This window comes from Anser brachyrhynchus (assembly GCF_964034855.1).
Source record: "Anser brachyrhynchus genome assembly, chromosome: 13".
NCBI lineage: Eukaryota > Metazoa > Chordata > Aves > Anseriformes > Anatidae > Anser > Anser brachyrhynchus.
Window position 1 is genome coordinate 7392500 of NC_137708.1, and position 18905 is coordinate 7411404.

At 39.7% G+C, this 18905-nt stretch overlaps 1 protein-coding gene across 1 annotated transcript in view; it reads right to left on the reverse strand.

Moving 5' to 3' along the window:
- ZIC3 (Zic family member 3) overlaps window positions 1-18905 on the reverse strand; it is a 223401-nt gene that overhangs the window by 79353 nt on the left and 125143 nt on the right. Inside the window, exon 19 of the mRNA XM_080553641.1 lies at window positions 9655-9788. The gene's annotated coding sequence lies outside the window, so the exon portion shown is untranslated. The remainder of the gene's footprint in view (window positions 1-9654; window positions 9789-18905) is intronic.

The window sequence follows — 18905 nt, forward strand, 5'->3', positions numbered from 1 at the left end:
TACATCCAACTGCTTTATGCCCAAGTGGGACAGAAAGTCACCTGAAAAAGGTCAAAGGCATCAGCCACTTTCCAAATACTTTATCAGATCACAGAACACAACATTCTGATGAGGATAAATGCAAGTTCTGCATTTTGTGGAGGATTATTTTTCCTGAGTTCCACGTTTATAACAGCATTATCAAAGCTATTCCACAAGATTAATAGCAATGGCTGGAGGTAAAATAGCTCTTTTTGAGCAATTTTGCTAGAAAAAGGGTTAATAAGAAGTGAAGATAAAAATTAGGGAAAAAGGTGAAGAGTGACTGCTTTCACTTGTTTCAGTTTTCTGCATTTTACAGATGACAAATTCAGTTACTGTAAAAACCTCAACCTCTGGTAAAATGTCACGTTACGATTATCTTCTAATTACAATCACTAATCACCACTGTAAGGATACCACACTGTTTGCCCTATTTCTATTGGCTTCAGAAATAAAATTTCTGAAACTAGAAAGCCATGGCTTAATTTTAAAGCTCCTTTAAAAATATAAAGATTTTATTAATACACTTATAACTAACTATATGTGCTCATAAATATGTGTATGTACACATACTCTTACAGACACAATTTCCTTTCACATGAGCAAGAGCTTTTCAGCTTGCTTTAGATATCACAAATAAAGGAAACTCCATCTCTCCTCTAGGAAAGGAAAATGGGAACTTTCTTTGGGACAAGCATGATGTGCTACCATCCATTTTAAACATTTAACAGTGCTTTGGCATTTTGCCCATTGTCTTGGTTAAACAACACATGAAACACATTACCCATGGATGCAGAGTGTGCAGGATGGACTGACTGAGACAATCTGGTAGGAAAAGTACTTAAAACAGACTAATATCACTTTGAACAATGTGGGGAAAAAAAGGTTGCCAAAAAACTGACCAATGATTCAACTGAAATTTCAGTGTTATCATTAGTAATTTCTCCATTGACTTTGATGGGCTTCAAATTAAGTCTCAAGTCTATAAAATGAGAAATGGAAGAAGAAACTTGTTTTGCAGAAAACCTCATGTCATCTTCACCATGAGCCTCCTGCAAGTCTTCAGAAGCATGTGTTACCACTACACAGACAATAGCAGAGCAAGCACCTAATTTCCAAATGTCTTCCTTTTTTCTACAGGAAACTGTTCTGAGGCAGCTATTTCCTAAAAAAGTTTTTCTGTTCTCTCTTTGAACTTTTATGAAGAAATATACTTAATACCCAACAATACTCCAGTGGTAGACAGAATCAAACATGCTCATACCATTCATGCAGTAGGACATGTTTAGACACACACTGTACGTTTAGTTGCAGACTGTCCCAAAAGCTATGCACTCAATAAATATATATATATATAAAAAGTTTAAAAAAATAATTTATTTTAAATCCAGTTCTGCGTAATTCCATTTGAGCGCAATCTATATTCACACAAGCATTTAAATATTCTATTAAAATGGATCCATCATCAAATAACGTGGAATCCAGTGAAGTAATAGCTAACATCTTAGTGCTAAGCCTCCATCAGAGTCACAACGGTGCCTTGATACCCCCTTCATTTATTTCCAATTCTGGCACCTGTAACCATGGCAACATATACTGAAACCTTTCAAGCAGAACAGAACTGACAATCACAATAACAGCACAAAATACCTGAGGTGGGGAAAAAAGAGGAGAGGCACAAGCAGGTAGTTGCTGAAATTAAAAGCTAATGACAAGAAAACATCTGGAAACAAAGCTGGCTCACATGACCATATTCTCTAGGCAGATGTATTTTTGCAAACCTGGTCTGTGCTGTCTTATTAGCTGCACAGCTACGGAAAAGAGAGAGAAAATAAATATTGTTTCAACAAAGAGTAGAAGTGTGAACTTGAAAAAGTTGCTGCAAATAGAAAGCAACTGTATTCCTCTTGCATGCAAGTCCAACACTGCTCAACAGTAGCCCATGGAAAAACAAATATATTTTCCAAATACAAACTGTCACGAATGTGCCTCAGAGAAACACCATCCAGCAAGAAAGAAAGAGGAGTCACCTTTTAAAGTGATTCTAAAAGAATAATTCCATTAGCCTACATCAAAGAAAAGGTTTGAAATGAGCATGAGTTAATAAACCATATATGTGTAAACTGGGATAACTTCCTAGACATTTAAGGGATCTAATTAGCATTTGAATGCTGTGAAGCAAGAAAGGGAAATTCTATCTTTAAACTGTAACAATCAAAAGTAGAAATGAGATTGACCTGTGTGGGAGAGCCTAGCAGGACGCAGCTGCAAGGTTAGCTTAGAAGGTTTACAGGGCTGGAGTTGAAAAAAAGACAAAGACCAAGGCCTCCATGAGACCTGCAAGGAAAGCTTGTAGTTTTCATCCATTACCCCATGAAGATGAATGTAGAGAAGAGCATTACAGGAATAAGGGAGGGACTTGCACCAACGTCCCTATTGCAGCACCCCACTCACCTCACAAACCATAAACCATGAGCTGGGCAACAGAACTTAAGGAAACCCATCAGGAAAGTCAGTAAGGCTCACTGAAAGAAAAAAAAAAAAAAAAGAGGAAGAATATGAGACAAAAGCAAACAAGATGCTAAACTAGACAGCCAAGGGAAAGAGGCAGTGCATCTGGGGATTTCTCTGCTAAGAAGCTGTAATCCCCAAGAAACCAATGTGAGCTATCCCACCAAACCCTGTTTTGAGATCGCGTAACGGTTGCCTAAGGGGCTTCATATGCTCTCAAAAGTTGCATATTATATTTAGCCTGCTACAACCCATATGGTGTCCTGTTAGATACCTTTTTCATCCTTAGACATCAGAAGAAAATATAAAAATACCACAGCAGATATGAGGCAGGATAAATCCTGTTTTTGCATGGGACAGAGTGACAGCAAATGGAATACAAAGAACAGGCTGGGGACTGCCAGAAAGGCCTGAACCCTGCAGATGTGTAAATACAGACAGGGGAAGGCAAATTTCCCATCATCAGACACTGCAGCCTCAGGAAGAAGTGGGACAGAGAGCTGTGGTGGCCCTGGCATGCTACTGCTCCATCTCTCTGGGTGATGACGGTAGAGGGGCTGTGTCGTCCTTCTGCTCAAGGCTTTCCTCTTTGCCCTGGTCCCTTGATTCAAACCTCATTGTGGAACAGACAGATGCAGGACTCAATGGGAGCAGAGGAAGATTCAGACTTGAAATGGAGAACACCGAAATGGAGGAAAGCTGGGATGTGAGTAAGCATTAATGTTCCGAGAAAAGGGTCAGTCTCCTCTTTCTCACTTGCTTCTCAGGGGGGAAAATGCAACTGTCAAGCCACAGTGCAAGAAAAAGCTGTCATTCACAGTCACACAGAAAGCACCTTACTCTCGTTCCTCTAGGGAATTTCCTCAGTCACTGGATTGTGTAAGAGAGAACATTTTTCCTCTACAATCATGTCTCATTGACTCCTATTTTCTTCTTTGTCGTTCATAAGGCTCTTTTTCCTGACCTTCGAGAACGTTTTGAGCTTTCCAACTGATTTCTCTAATGCCTTCAGGTTAATACGGGTTCAGTGGTAGCGAAATTTAACAGCAGGTTTGCAAACAACAGTCTCTCAAACGCATGGGAGCAGCGGAAAGGGATAAGGAAAAACAGACAAGTGCAAACCACAGGACAAAGCCTTCCCTATCCCAGCAGCCTGCCCGGATGTGTTTTGCTCCAGCTGGAGCTCACGGTGCCCCACTGTGCTCCATCTGCACGCAGCCGCATGTCCCTACGCTGCATCTCTGTACCCCACGCATCGTTCAAAGTCTCTGCTTCCCCACGTTTCAGCTTACAGACCAGACCCTTACCTGTTCCACGAAGCCTGAACCCGCAGATGCCAAGGCCAAAGGAGGATGTTGCGGTCCCCTCCAAACTGAACTCCTCCATAACACGCTTAGATTTAGTCAAACGATTTCTACTGTTGCAGCATTTTCGTAGGCATCCCACCTTGAGTTAAGGACTTTCAGTGGTGGAAAAGGTAATGTGCCCCTTGGGAAGCTATTTCCATGGTTAATTAATCTCACCTTAAAAACAGCCTGCTTACTTTCTTACATTTGCTGACTTCAACAATTTCTACGTACATGATCTTGTTATACTTTTAACAAACATACAGTAACAGGTTTTCTGTCTTTACTAGGGTGCTGACAGACACACACACACGCACAAAAAAAAAGAATCAGCTGTCCACTTTTCCAAATAATCTAACTAATGTCCCACCACGAAGACCTTTTTACTTCAAAATCTCACTAGATCCGTTTTATGAAAAGATAGCCATGTATTCTCAGATTGCTAGGAACTACAGCAGCAAAAGCATTTGCATCCGGCATCCCTGTATTTCAGTACTCACTTTCACCTAAAAGCAAAAGTATGAAAATCTTACCTGACTTCAAATTTAAAGGTTTTATTCCACTTTGAAACTTTAAAGCTAATTCATTGTCACTGGAGTAAAATTACATGTTTGACTGCTATAATGAAAATGTTAATATCCTGGATTTAAGTCATTCTGACATGGAAGCAATTTGTTAATAACCTAATTTTTATTTATTTATTTATTTATAAATTCTTTGCCATCCCAAAATGTGAGGGAAAGCTTACACAGTGTGAAGAGTACTCAGTAACCTAAAATGATTTGGACTCATAAAAGCAGAATGCTTTATCTCAAGTTTGACTTCTCAGAAAATATAAACTAACTAATATTTCAAAACAAAAGGTCCTTTAGGGTTGTAGGGTTGAAGAAATGAAACTTGGTTATTGCCACTATTTCACTTTTTTTTTTTTCCTAATTTGTTCCCATATTGGTTAAATTATTTGTAATCTACTTATTTTTGCGGACATGTTTTTGTGTAGTGATCTGCAGTTTTCTTACAGAAAATGTTTCATCAGCTATTTGACTTGGTATCACAGGGTATTTTCCTAGTTTAGGATCCAAAAATTCATCAAGACAGCCTGGCATAAAATTGTACAAAATGATACTAACCTGACAAAAATAAATGCTTGAAATCCCCACTGTAACATGGTATCAACAATGAGCAATATTTTTTTTTTGGAAGAGTCCCACAGTGGCAGCAGACGTGGGCAATGTCAGAATAGGAATAAAACAGACCAGAAGAAGATAAGCTGGATAAAACAACAAGTATGCAGACATATATATATACATATATATATATATATATATATATATATAAAAAAACAGGAATAAATTAATAATAATAAAAGTACCTAACTGTGTCTTACATCTAGGCAGAAATTACTGAGGAGCTGAGGGACTTTTCCTGGTAAGCTGTGACTGTGGGCACTGTGACCCACAAGCATGAGCTCTCAGCACGGGCTGAGTACAGGGCTGTGCAAGGAGGGGTTTGACAAGGGCTCGGAGCAAAGGCTCTAGCAAGGAACCTCAGCAGAAGGCTGTTGACGTACGCCTCTACCTCTGCTCCCAGTACACTGCAAATTTTGCCAGCTTCACAGCAAGCAGCAGGCAGTCACCCAGCACATCGCGGGCCTTCTGCTCTAATTCATGTTCATTTCAACACACCGCACACTGATTCTTGGTGCCAAGTGAAAAGAACAGTTTGAAGCAAGTTATCTCAGACATACCCAGAGCAGAGTCCAGGAAATCAATACAGCCCACGTTAGAATAAGAGTGTAATTGGTTACAATTTGCCATCTGCAGGTGCTGTTAGGGATATGGGATAGGAAGGGAAAATAACAATAGTTATTTCATAAAATCATGAATGCCGAGAGAGACAATTCTAGATGTTCTGATGTGAAAAATTGTCTTGTTTGTTACTTGCTTCCACCAGCCGTTTCTGACTTCCCAGCCCGGACAGCAGTAACACAGCAGAAAAGAATAAGACTATCAGCATTCAGTCCTATGGCCCTCTAGGCCCAAAACCACGTCCAAAGATCCTGGCTCCCTGCAGCTGAAGAGCTGGTAGCGTAAGGGAGTGGATGAGCACAGGATCAGCTCTCCAGCTGCACGCCCCAGCAGTAATAGGCCATCCCCAAGAGAACAGAAAGCCCTAATAGCACTCCCTGCCCCCCCCCCACACACACACACAAAATCTCACCTGAAAGTATTGCTATCAGTAAAATTATTAGGACTGATTGGTAGCTGTCCTGTTCCTGCTATAGGACTGGTCTAAAGGGCAGGAGTAGAACCCAGAATCAGGGCTTTACAACTGCCCAGCTGGTACCTATCTACCACTACCTATATCATGGAAAATCTGTATTATTTTTTTTTTAGTTATTATATTTTAAGCTCACGCTTTATGATTTCAGAATTAGGATTGAATCCTATTAGGGAGACAAAAGGCTCCTTGTAGTTCATACACATCGAATAGTGTGAGAGATAGAGAGACTATTATATTTGGCACAATATTTAGAGAAATTAATCCTCAAGCGCTAAAGATTTGAGGGATTAACACACTGAGTGACAGCTGAGCTCATCCAGCCTATATCCCTGGATTGTGCAGCAAAACCATTTGCCTTCAACTTGAACATGTTCCTCACTTCTGCCTGAGTCAGCACGATTCCTGCCTTTATTGCACTCAGGTCTCCAGGGGAGATCAACAAACTCATAAATCCTCATTTCACGACAGTTTGAAAAATTGTCATGTTACGTTCATTTCTAAGATTTCATATGTCCTTTCTTCCCCTCTGTATAAAAGACCTACACCATATATGAAGTGTATTACAACATTCAAAATTTGATTTAGTCATTGAAACTCTCCATTTTCAATAAAAAAATGATGTATAGGAGTCACCAGACAAGCATGTCCACAAAGTATCATCCAGCCACTCCCAAGAATTGCCTGAAGAAGCCCTAACTAGCACAAGACCCCAACTACTCTGTCATTCTTCCCTTGCACTAATTACACAGGGAAGAAATGTGACTATTCCCCTGGACTGAAGCGGGGTAGTGAGGAGAGAGGGCACCTGCAGCCATCTCCAGTCACTGCAGATGGGCTAGGAAATAGGAAGAAGCAGCTCCAGTATTGGACAGATGCACTGCCAAGACTGAGACATCACTAGCAGAGCAGACAAGACCTGGTAAGGAAAGAGAAGAGATTTTGTGGTTGCCATGGCAGTGGCAGCATGGGGCCATGGCAAAAAACAGGGAATATTCACTGCAAGCTTATTCTTGTAAGCTTTGTAAAATCTGTGAAAATAGCTAAAATAAATTTACAGTGAATATTTCCAATGTCTCAATACTTTGGAATCAAAGAAACACCCAAGTACCAGCAGATTAGACAAGGTGCAATTTTGCTCTGAGCTGTGCAACTTTGTAGAAACTGGTAAGGTTACAAGGTTGCATCCAAAAGGATCTCTTAAATGACTCTTAAAATCTATTAAATGACTTAAAATCTCTTAAATACTACAAGAGGAGGAGAGACCCTCCAAGAACCACTGTCACCCAGGTCGCTGGCAGAAATCACCTGGTTTTGTGCAAAATGGAGCTATTTACTGCCCTCCACACAACTTCTTGCAGCAAGGGTGACCATGGCAGGATATTTTTGCCATCTGTCTTTCCAATTATCAGCTTCTTTTCCACAACCATTTTTGGAAAGTAACATCCACTTGCAGTTCCTGGCTTACAGAAAAGTGTTCGTGCAAAATGTCCTGCAGCATCACGTGCAAATGGAGTATGATGGAGGAGCTTTGCAAGCTGGCGCACACCTGCATTACAGAAGCGTTTTAGGAACAAACAATAAGGGGTTGCTTTAAGAGCAGCTGGAAAACAATGACCTGTATATGCAGACAACTATGCTTTTTAGATGCCATTGCAAAGGGTCATCTGTGGGTAAGATGAAGATCCAGTCTACCTAGAAAAAACTACAGGACTGGAGATTTTGTGAGCAGAAAAAGTACCTGAGATGACTCTCACTGCTAGTAAGCTATTCCAAGACACTTTCTTATACAGCATCCGTAGGACTCACAGTTCTTAACCATGAATCAAATTAGAATCATTATGAATATGCTATAAATTTCCATGTCTTCAGTGTAAGGATGCACCTGAGAACTGTACTCTCACCAGGCAAAATGAACAGCTACAGCACAGTGGGGAGGTGGGGAGGAGAGCATCCAGCCTTGGTCGCTTTTGCTTAATGATCTTCACATCTTTGGGGTGTCTCTGCATTAACAATCTACTATAGTGTGATGTGTGGGATTAAATGGAGAACATGAATGTGCCTTCAGTCTTTGGCAATACATAAGATCTTCTCTCCATTCCTTAAATTTGTCCTTTAGCCTTAATTAAAATCCTTTTAGCTCACAAGCCTGTTGTTCAAAAGCTAAGATTCCCTCTCTGGATTTCCCCCTGCTTTAGTTCACATCACATCTAAAGACAGAGCGATCCTTTCATGAACAGAACCATTTCTTTTGCTCATATTGCCAGTGTGGTTAAGGCCTTATCAAATCTCTTCCCTACTGTAATATTTCTTTTCAAGGTAGCTTACTAACCCTTACCTGTTTTTCATTTTGACCTGCAAATAGCAAAATACCATCAACTGGAAAAGATAATTACTCACTTGTGAAAGTAAGTGTTATTTTTTTTTTTATTCTATGGTATGGGCAATACAAATGTCACTCCAAGTCAGGTTGTATTAAGTAGTTTCATGTCACATGACACAGTGTGAATTGACACATGCTGTGCTGTTGTATGAGATCTAGGGTTGCTTGTTTGAAGAGATTTTTTCCTTTTCTATTTAGGAGAAGATATTAAGTACTATAGATATTACATGATCCATCCATTAGCTAAAAAATACGTCCAGATAAAGGTATAATTTCTGATATACAGACCAAAAGAAAACCTGAAAATGATGGCTTACTTCTAACATATCTACAGATAGCCAGCTTATTCCTTACACTTTATTAAAGAGAATAATAATAAAGGGAATAAACTACATCTTCAAGTAAATATAACAAATATAGAAAATTAAAATTGAAAAATCTATACTGATTCCAAAAGTCAACCAAGATAAGGGACACAGTAACTTTTGCTGCATATTTGTAATTTGTAGCATGCTCCAAAAAGCCTCTCATGAATTTCTGCATTGTTTCATTTCTCAGTAATTTATGGAAAAGTCAAAGAAAATGATACAAACGATAGTGATACAAATGATAGTTCTGTGCTAATCCCCACACTAGAACAGTGTTACCATATATTCAGCACTATCAGCCTCATCCTTTTTTAAATTTTGGAAAAGGTTTGGATGGGAGGTCTTATATGACTAAATGATTATTTAAATCTCATCTAAAAGCATTTTAAAGAAATGACTGAAATCAAAATACCTCTACTGATGTTACAACTTGACTCAATCCCCTTGTCATTCAAGTCACATCTACCATCTCAAATAAAATTCTAATCAAAGCTTATTAAATCCATGCATACAAACCTTGACAGATTGTTTTTTCTGTTTGTTTTATATTTTCCAGAACTTGGTGCTTTGCTTTCTATGAGTCTGGAAAGCCTCAGCGTAGCTGTCTTGCAGAGGAACAGGAAGGCTTTTGCTTACAACCAAAGAGGAACAAAGTGTTTGTCCAGGTTAAAGGCTGATTACATTGGTGTATAAGTCAGTATCCCCTCCCCATTTTCAGAACTAAATGACAGCTTTGATTGCTCACCCATGAACAGACCGGTTGTCCTCAGCAGCATGTGTTTCAGATGCAGTGAGTCTTCTTCTCAAAGTGGTCGTCTCCTTTACCTCCATCATGCTCTCCGCCATGCCAGCAAGCCATATTTCTCCATCCTTACTGACCTGCAAGCACACAGTCTCAGCTATGGATTTATTATTACCGTTAATTCCATCCTCAGGCCCTGTCTTACATTCCACCTCAGACCTTCCCTTTGCTCTCCCTAATATTTGGAAGCAATGACTGCCTTCATCCACGTTTCCTGTTCATTTCAACAAAGAGAAAATAAAAAGCTCAAGGTAAAATCTAGCTGAAAGCTCTCTCTTTCAGCCTGTATTGCATCAAAGTCATGGATTTTAATACCAAATTCGACAACACATTCATTTGAAACCAAGTCCAAGCTCACTATCAATATTCAGTGACTCCCCAGTGAACCAGTGCTTACAATTTGTAATGAACCCCCAAAGCAAAGGAGTTTCACAAAGCTCTATGATTTGATCATGAAAGTTTTGCTGCACTCTGAGGTTTGAAACCCTTCAGCTGAAGATGAAATTTAAAAATATATATATTCAACCAGCTCTACTTGAAGGGTCTGTATTCCAGGTAGCAAGGACAGAACATCATCAAGAGCCTCCAAACGGCCTTGATCCAAAGGAGGACAGAACTCCCCTGGCACAGAACTGAGGCAAACAGCTGCAGGTTGTCCTCATCTCCCTTTCTGGCACTGGGGCCCTGGCAGGAAGGAGGTGTGTCAGAGACACTGAGCAGAAACCATGGGCTCTGAAGCCAGAGCTCCGTGGGGTGGCACAGACACTCAGCCCTGACTGAGTCCCAGTCCCACCAGAATCAGTAGCAACATGCACATGATCTCACTGACATCTACAGGTCCTAGGGCTATCTGTGCATCCTCATCCTATCAACAGCCCTATCAAAACTTCCATGAAACTCAACTAGAGTTTTAGGCCCCTTATAAAATAAAAAGCAGCACTGTTCAAACCCTCTCCACTGTGTCCCACTTGTTGGATTGTCACAGAGTTGGGCCTCAGGTCGGTATGATGCAGCAGACCAAGCTAACAACCTTGTGTCAAACCTGCAGCTGCCAAAGCACAGCCTTGGAAAAGCTGGCTTCACAAAAAAAAACCACTTATTGAGAGTCATTTTGCATGATTCCCTGTGCAGTTCGTGTGCTTGTATGTGCAAAGCAATGCAACCCCCTACGTTTTGTCAGCAACACCAGAATCACGTATGCTTAACAATGACTGTGGTTGGGGTGTTGCATTTGCAAGCAAAACACACTCTTACTTTCTCAATATTGGCTCCTTTATCGCAGGCTCTTATAGCTGACAACACAGCAGAGAACTTCATAAAGAAAGTCTCATGATAGCTGTTATTTATTATGCAAATACTGCCTGCCATGGCAACATTGCATCCAGTAGTTTGCTTTATTTGCTCTGGTACATGCATATTCAAATTAAGGCTGCGTACATTGTGCCTACACTTTACAAAGATTTTGTTTTCCTTGACACTTACAGGAGAACAAACTGCAATTAATACAGCCTGTTTAAGCAGACAGCATCCAATTAGTTATCATCCATTTTCAGATTGGGACTCTAGACAAAAAAACATGGAGCTGGCTTCTTATTCAAAAGGAAAATACATCCAAACTACAGGTTTTCAAAGACACATTTAACTCACAATGGCCAGGATACTCACTTGGCCTTTAATGTGAAATGGAGTGTTAATTTTTCTCTGTCACCTCTTAATTGCTTCCTTATTATACTGTTCAAGCAGTTAATTGCTAGACTGAGTGAAAGAGTGTTTTCAAGGGAAAGGAAATGCCACAGCATGAAAGAAAAAAAAATAGAAGCAGTGCACTAGTGTAATTGGGCCTGATATAACGTTAGTTGTGGTATTGCCTTTAATGGTAACTACAAAAATTAATAGGAAAAGCCAAACTGTTTTCTATTGCAAAACAAGCTAGGAGACTTGTCAGGAGGTTTTTGCGTGCAGCTGCCATGCACGTAGTGGGATCGCACTTTCAGCAAGTCGATCTATTTTGTGTGTTTGTACACAGAGCATTTCTTTCTGCTTCATCTCTTGCAATCAGGTACCTTACTTATTTGTACTGCATGAGCTGTTTCTCAGATTCATGTTTCTTGTCCTGCTCATGGTTACATAGATGACAAGAGCATCCCAGGGACTCAAAGGACTGGAGAGTGCTGTACAGACGCAGCTTCCAGCTCTCCAGGCTGTTGTCTGTGACCACTCTGCTGAGTACTCCAGAGCCTCCTCAGCAGTCCTGTGCAGCAGATTTGAAGAAACAACTATCAAACATTTTTCTGCCATCACTTCACTGGCTTTAAATGAAAGTAATTGGAATGACTGGCCTCTCTGAAGGCCCTGAGTGTACCTGACAGCAGTTGGATTCCCCTTTCCTGCCTTAGCCCAGCAACACTGATACTCCTCCTCAGAAATAAAGACCAGTTCTCTTACAAAAGCGTTGTGAGTCAACAGGGAAAGGCTTGACTGATGTCATGGAGGGAAAATGGATACTCCAGATGCAAAGAGAAGAATTACAGGCATTTATTTAAACAACAACATGTGATTGCAGGCTCTAACAAGGATCTTTGCATGACAGCGCTACAATCCATGATTAGTATTATTTCCTCCATCCTCTAATTTTTATTAGAGAATAGTAATTATTAATGGAGGAAGGAAGCATAAAAAAGCAGACACCAATGATACTGTTGCATGGCGGATTTAAATATGCACATTAAATCATAAGAAAAGTGAGTTAAATACGAATTTTGAATTAATTTCCTAAATGTAGCTTCCCAGTGGACAATAGAAAGTAGATGATCCAGTTACTAACTTGTGCTTATTAGCATTCAAACATGCTGATTAACTCATTAGTAAAACTACATTTGAAGTCCTCCCTTTTGTTTCCTTCTCTAAACTGCTGGTCTTCCATTCATTTGTTTATTTTTCAGGAGGAAGAAAACATATTTATTTAGGACTGAGAAGAATAAGTCAACCCCAGCTGAACAATAGCAAGCTTTATACAACATTAAAAATATCCCCTTTCATTTTTACAGGAGTTTTTTAAGTACTATCATCTGCTGAACTGGGTGGGTGAAAATAAGCATGTGCTCAATAGGGTTGTAATTTCATCAGAAGAAAATTATGGGCAGCAAATATCAAAACAAATCTGAGCTTTCCACCAGACAGATCTCAGAATTGCACAGAGAACTCCAGAACAGCTTTCCCAGTGTTGATCCGTGAGGCCAGCTGGTAAAGCTCTACCTATGTCCTGCTGAGGGACCAGGCTGCTTACAATTCTTGTGGCACATTGCTGCTGTCCATTTGCACACATTGCAGGCATTAGTCACCCAAATTCTCAGCCACAAAATATCCCACTGAATGTATGGAATGTGTGATTCACAGCCTCAGAGCTGAGAGATAAGCTTTTGGCACAAAGTAAGTAGAAGGAATAAGCTGCATATGTCTTCACCATCTGCAACTACTATATCCAGTAAAAAGATAAACATGGTGCATATTTAAAAAGCTGAAGAATCTACCTGTTTGCCTTGCTTAATAAGAATGTTTTCATCTCATGCAAATAAACAGCTGCAGAAGGAACTTATCACCGCATTAAACCTTCTGGGACTCTGACACTTTGTCAGAGAGAGAATCACAGAATGGTTGAGGTTGGAAGGGACCTCTGGATATCATCTTGTCTGACCGTCCTGCCAAGCAGGATCACCTTGAGCACATTGCACAGGATGGCATCCTCTGTCTTGTGGGAGAATTTGTAGCAGAAACGTTGGCCTGCTCCACATAACCAGCAATGGAGAAAGGACCTGTTCTGTCCTGGTGAGCCAGAGGCCCTTTTGTGACAGGAATGGCTTACCAGCTGTCACAAAGGAGAATCATTTTGTAGCAATCACAGCACCAGCTCCCATTCCTGACCATGCAGAGTCAAGATATTCTCGTATGAGACTTCAAGGAAAAGTTTCAAAATGCTGTAGGCCCTTTTAGTGATTATTTCAGTGCTTATTCAGTACTTCATTGGACTAACCCCCTGAGAATTTGCACAATAATAGCTTTGCAGTACCCTGAGATTTTCACTTCTTTTCATACAGTAAATGCTATGTCTTGGTCATATCCCAGCATCTTCAATGTCTACATATTTATATGGCCTTCACTTTGACCTGAGTTCAAACTTTATGTCTCACAAGCATTAATTGATTTTCTTGTGTCCCACAATTCTTGTGGAATATTTAATAGATAAGATGCTAAGGCATAGGATAAACTAAATATTCTACCACAGATAACACAGACCATTTTTTTTCTGTGGCCTAGCCTATAATCTAATGTCATCCTGTTTAAACACAGGAAGAATTTGTTAAGAAGAGTTGAATCAAAACAAGAAATCTCTCTCTTCCATTGGTGTAATTAACAAGCTTTATGATTCAGTTTAAACATGCCTAAACATCTCATTTTGCATAGCAGAATTCCTGAAACCTTTAGCTGAAAATGTTTGATCTCCAAATAATACCTAAGTGTATGTATACGTTACCCCTTATGCAGTATCTTGCTGTTATAGTATAGCAACAACCTCTTTATACATTTGTGCAATTTAACAGGACATAAATATGTTCTCTGAATAGGAAGCAATTAAATTGAACAATTTTATGTCTTATTTTCATAGAAATCCATTTTACTAAACAGTTTGTTTCCATTCTTATACATTAAGTTCTTTACCTAAATTTCTCTCCCTTTTCTCTTTAACTTCCAATTTGCCTTTGTCTAAGGATACTAACAATGTCCTATATAGCCTTGAAATCAATTTAGTGAGACAGTCTCTTTGTACAACAATGTTTCAATCTGTGACATTTGCATTTCTTTACCTTTTTTTTTAATTCACAAAGAATAGCATGTCTTATCCAAAGGAAATGGGAAAACTGAGCTCCAGGAATATTAAAATCTTTTACAAATTGGTCAAACGATTTAAAAGGTCCACCCTTAAACAAATCTTTAATACAAATGAACTCTTTTTGTTGCTAGGTTCTAAAGGCTCCATTTTTAACACAAGTGGAAGGCCCTTATTATAACACAATGGAGTTAAGGGAGACAATTTCTCATTCCAACCCATGAATTTATGCACTTTCCCCATATTTTACAGACTAGGAAATAGTTGTTAACATAGTCTTTCCCTGTCACACCATTTTTATGTATATTTTTATGTCTGTGTTCTCTCTCAAGTTCAAGTTCTGTATATATATATATCCTTCTTCAAAATTGTAAAGGAAATTACCCTTGTCAGGTTCTTATCACTCAAAGTTGTGATGTGCTAATCCCATTCTCCTGTCGCAATTCTTGCAGACCTGCTCCTTTTTATTGCAATACACCTTCCATTTAACTTCCCTTTACCTTCTAATGCACCGTGATCTTTATCAGTTAAAGAAGTCTACATTTCCCTTTACCTCAGCTGTGTAAAGGAAAGAATAAAATGACAGTCATTCACATAGGAAAAAATAGAACTATAATTTAAACAGAAGTTTGCCTCACAAGATTTAGAGCATAACAGACTCAGATTCCGTATGGTAGCAGCATTCACTTAAACCTTCTGATCTCCTCAAAATAGAGCCAGACTGTTTTGAAACTGCCAATATAACCAGGACTGTAAGGTTTTCTGTATCATACTGAGAAGGAGAAGTCTCTACCAGTCAGAGAGCTGCGGGACAGCAGAATTATTTAGGATGAGTTAATCTCACCTAATATTAGCCTGCTTAAACACAGATGTCTGAGCTGAGCTTTCTACATAGTTAATGGAGACATACAGCAGGTCTCCCACCTAAAGCATAGGGGATGAATTTCTCTCTGGAAGTACTGAGCCAGTGGTTGAAGGACCCTGGATGACAGGCTTAGACAAAGTGCCAGACTCTGAGCTGGCTAAGTGAAGTGCAAGAAAACTTTGCCCCATGGGTTTGCTTCCGTCAACAGTTCCATCACTTCTTCCATGTGACCACCTGTTTGGCATACATACCATCAGGCTATTTCTCAATAAATAAGGTACCTCCTGAGAGCAAAGGAACGGCCATAAACTCTGCACAGTTAGTAACTCTATATTCACATATGGATCTCTCAGTTCAGGCTTGTGTAACATTCCTGCTCTGGCTGTCTTCCGGACTTAAAGTTGCCAAGGTATCATACCTCAGTAAAGATGGTGTGAACTGCAGCTTTCTGGCTCTGAAAGCAGGAAACCATCAGCATTTCTATGACAGATGGGAACTGAAAACACTAACAAGGCAACAGTAGAAACAGGGCTGTCAAAGCACTGACAGGGAAAGCAGTGCCTGAAGAAACTATCCTTTGACACCTTCCTGCCACAACTTCTTCCCCTTCCTACAAATTGAACAACATCTCAGCAGAGGGCCAGATTTCAAGAGATGTTAATCAGCCAACACTGAAGTCAAAAGGCATTGAGGGTGCTCAGCACAACCGGTTACAAGAGGTCCAGGTCCCAGAGAAAACACTGCTCAACTTCCACAGGAAACACTGCCAAATAAATACATGAGGTGAAAATATCATGACACCAATTTAAAAATCATACAATCCTACATGCAGCTTGTTTTCCCTTTGTACTAGTTTTCAAATTTTTGAGTGCTTCTGAGTTGGAACTGTTCTCCAAGTGGGTGATTACAAGCCTTGTTTCTTTTAAGAGAACTAAGACTTTGCAGAATAACTTGACTCCAGGAGCCGAAGAGTATGGAATTACATGAGGGTGCAGTAGTACTCCCACATTCACATTGTCACTGGAAGGTCTTCAGACTTTTTCCTGGAACTTAGAATAGGTTGAAATGCTTCCTGTTCTGTGATCCACATCTCTCCCTCAGTGATAATTAATTACAGACCCTGAGCTACATATACAGCACGCCTATATTCAAAATCTTCATAAACAAAAAATTTAAGAATGTATTTTCTTAGATATACCTAATGGTGCCAGACAAAACCCAGGTCTAAATCTAGAATACACAGCCATTTCTCTTATGAGAAATATGGCTTCTCATCCTTTTTCCAAAAAAAAGAAAAGGGGGAGGGTGGGCGGGGATTTCCATCCCTTTTTGCTCTAAAAATCTATAGGAAGCAGCTACAAATTGGCTGCTGATGCCTACACCATTCTCTATTGCAGACTTTTAGACACATATTTCCCTGGCAATATACTCCTGATTAGAGAGTTCGTGCATGCTGTCAATCAGCAGCAGCAAAACCAACCCAAAATCAGGTTCTAACCCCTGTGGTACTAATACACTTCTGAATCAACTCCAAGGATTAATGCACTCCAGATTGAAACAGGAGCCATGGAGAGCAGTGCTGGTGCAGTCTTAACACTGGCTGATGCAAGGATTTTTTGAAGTTGCTTCAGTTTGACTGTGGACACAGCAGCATCAGTATCAACAATAAGCACGTACATGGGGAATCTGAGCTTCAGAATAGAAATGCTAAAAATGCTACTCACAGGAATCATCTGAATTAACCACCTATGCAGAAAACTAATAGGAATGTAAAACTATGTTAATGCCAAAAAATAACCTGATACCATGTCACATATTCACAGAAACACAGAATGGCTGAGGATGGAGTGATCTATACACATTCTCCACTCCAACCCCTTTGCTCAACTCAAGGTAATCTGTAGCAGGTCACCCAGGTCTATGTCCAGTCACGTTCTGAATATCTCCAAGGACAGAGACACCTTGGGCAACCTTGATTACCTCTAGAAAAATATTTTTATTATTATTATTATTGTTTTTTAAATAATTTTAACTGGCTCAAAGGTTGAACGCAAAAGTTGCTACATAGTGGGGACACAAAAAACATTCCTCTCCATCTTCCCGCTACATGATAGATCAAAGTCATCTTTGAGATGTTTATCCAACCTGTTCTCAAAGATTTCCATTACAAAAACACCATAATCTGCCTTCTCTGTTTCAGTACTTCACTTTCCTTCCACTCATTCACCTGCATTGCCTTCTGACTTCCAGTAGCATGTTAGATTTTACTTCCTCGCTTTAAGTATTTACTGTAACTAAACAAACATGTGGGACCGAATTCATTCCACTGCTGTTCTGTTAAAAATAGTGGATTTACTTTAGGATTGAATTTGCCCTTCTTATGTGAGAAATAGGGGATTCAGAAAGAGATAAAAGAAGAATGGAAAGAAAAACTGACCTTGGTGGTCATGTTTTCTTTAATCCACTAGGGCCACTCGATGAATGCATACAGCCAGACCAACAATAGTGCTTGCATTTAAACTCGGGTGGGTGTAAATATAGGTAAGGGCACTAATCAGCCAGGTGGCTACGTTACCCTGAAAACAAGCAATTAAGTACAAGGGCAATTTTCTCCCAGAGGTTAGTTATTTCATAGCCAATTACCCAGGCAGCTTCACCCCACTTTGAACTGTGTGTGGAGTAAGAGCCATGTCTGCATCTGGACCTTCAATAGATTCCCTGTAGCTTTAGCCATCAGCCCTATTCATCTTTTTCTAAAGTAGTTACAGCATCCACCTGCCTTTCAGTATTTAACTCCTTCATTTGTAAAGAAGCAAGCAGAACATTTGAACAAAAAGATATTTTTATCTTTATAATAGGCAAGGCAATTTTAGCACTATACGTCTATGAAACTCAGCATTCAGCCTTGTGTAGTATCTTCACAAAATCAGTGAATGCACTTTATTAAACATATACACTCTGCAAAGCAGGCCTTTCGAGTGAGAAATCTGTATTGTTTCGTGTTCAGAATATGGCAAGTCCAAGGGACATTGAATGCACAAGAGGAGGATACATTCAGCTAAAACAAGCTAACTCTATCTATTTATGGAATGCATTAATAATACAATTACATCTTAAATATTGATTGAATATGCTGAATATCTCTGAGACGATACATATCAGAGACTGTGTACGTCTGTGTGCATATAAGCAGTATTTATGTTTTATTCCCGCAAGACACACTTTACATTATGTTATAAACATGTACATCTGCATCTCCATGCATCCAACCCACACACACGCAGATGTAGGCTCAAGGTAGGTGAGGCCATTGCAAGACCAAAGGTGATGTGGACTCCACAGGCAGGAACCACCATGCTGTCCCACCTCTACCCTGCTGTGCACTTTCCTTTGCATTGAACTGTAATTGTATCATCAGATACTCTTCATTTCTCTCCCAAAATT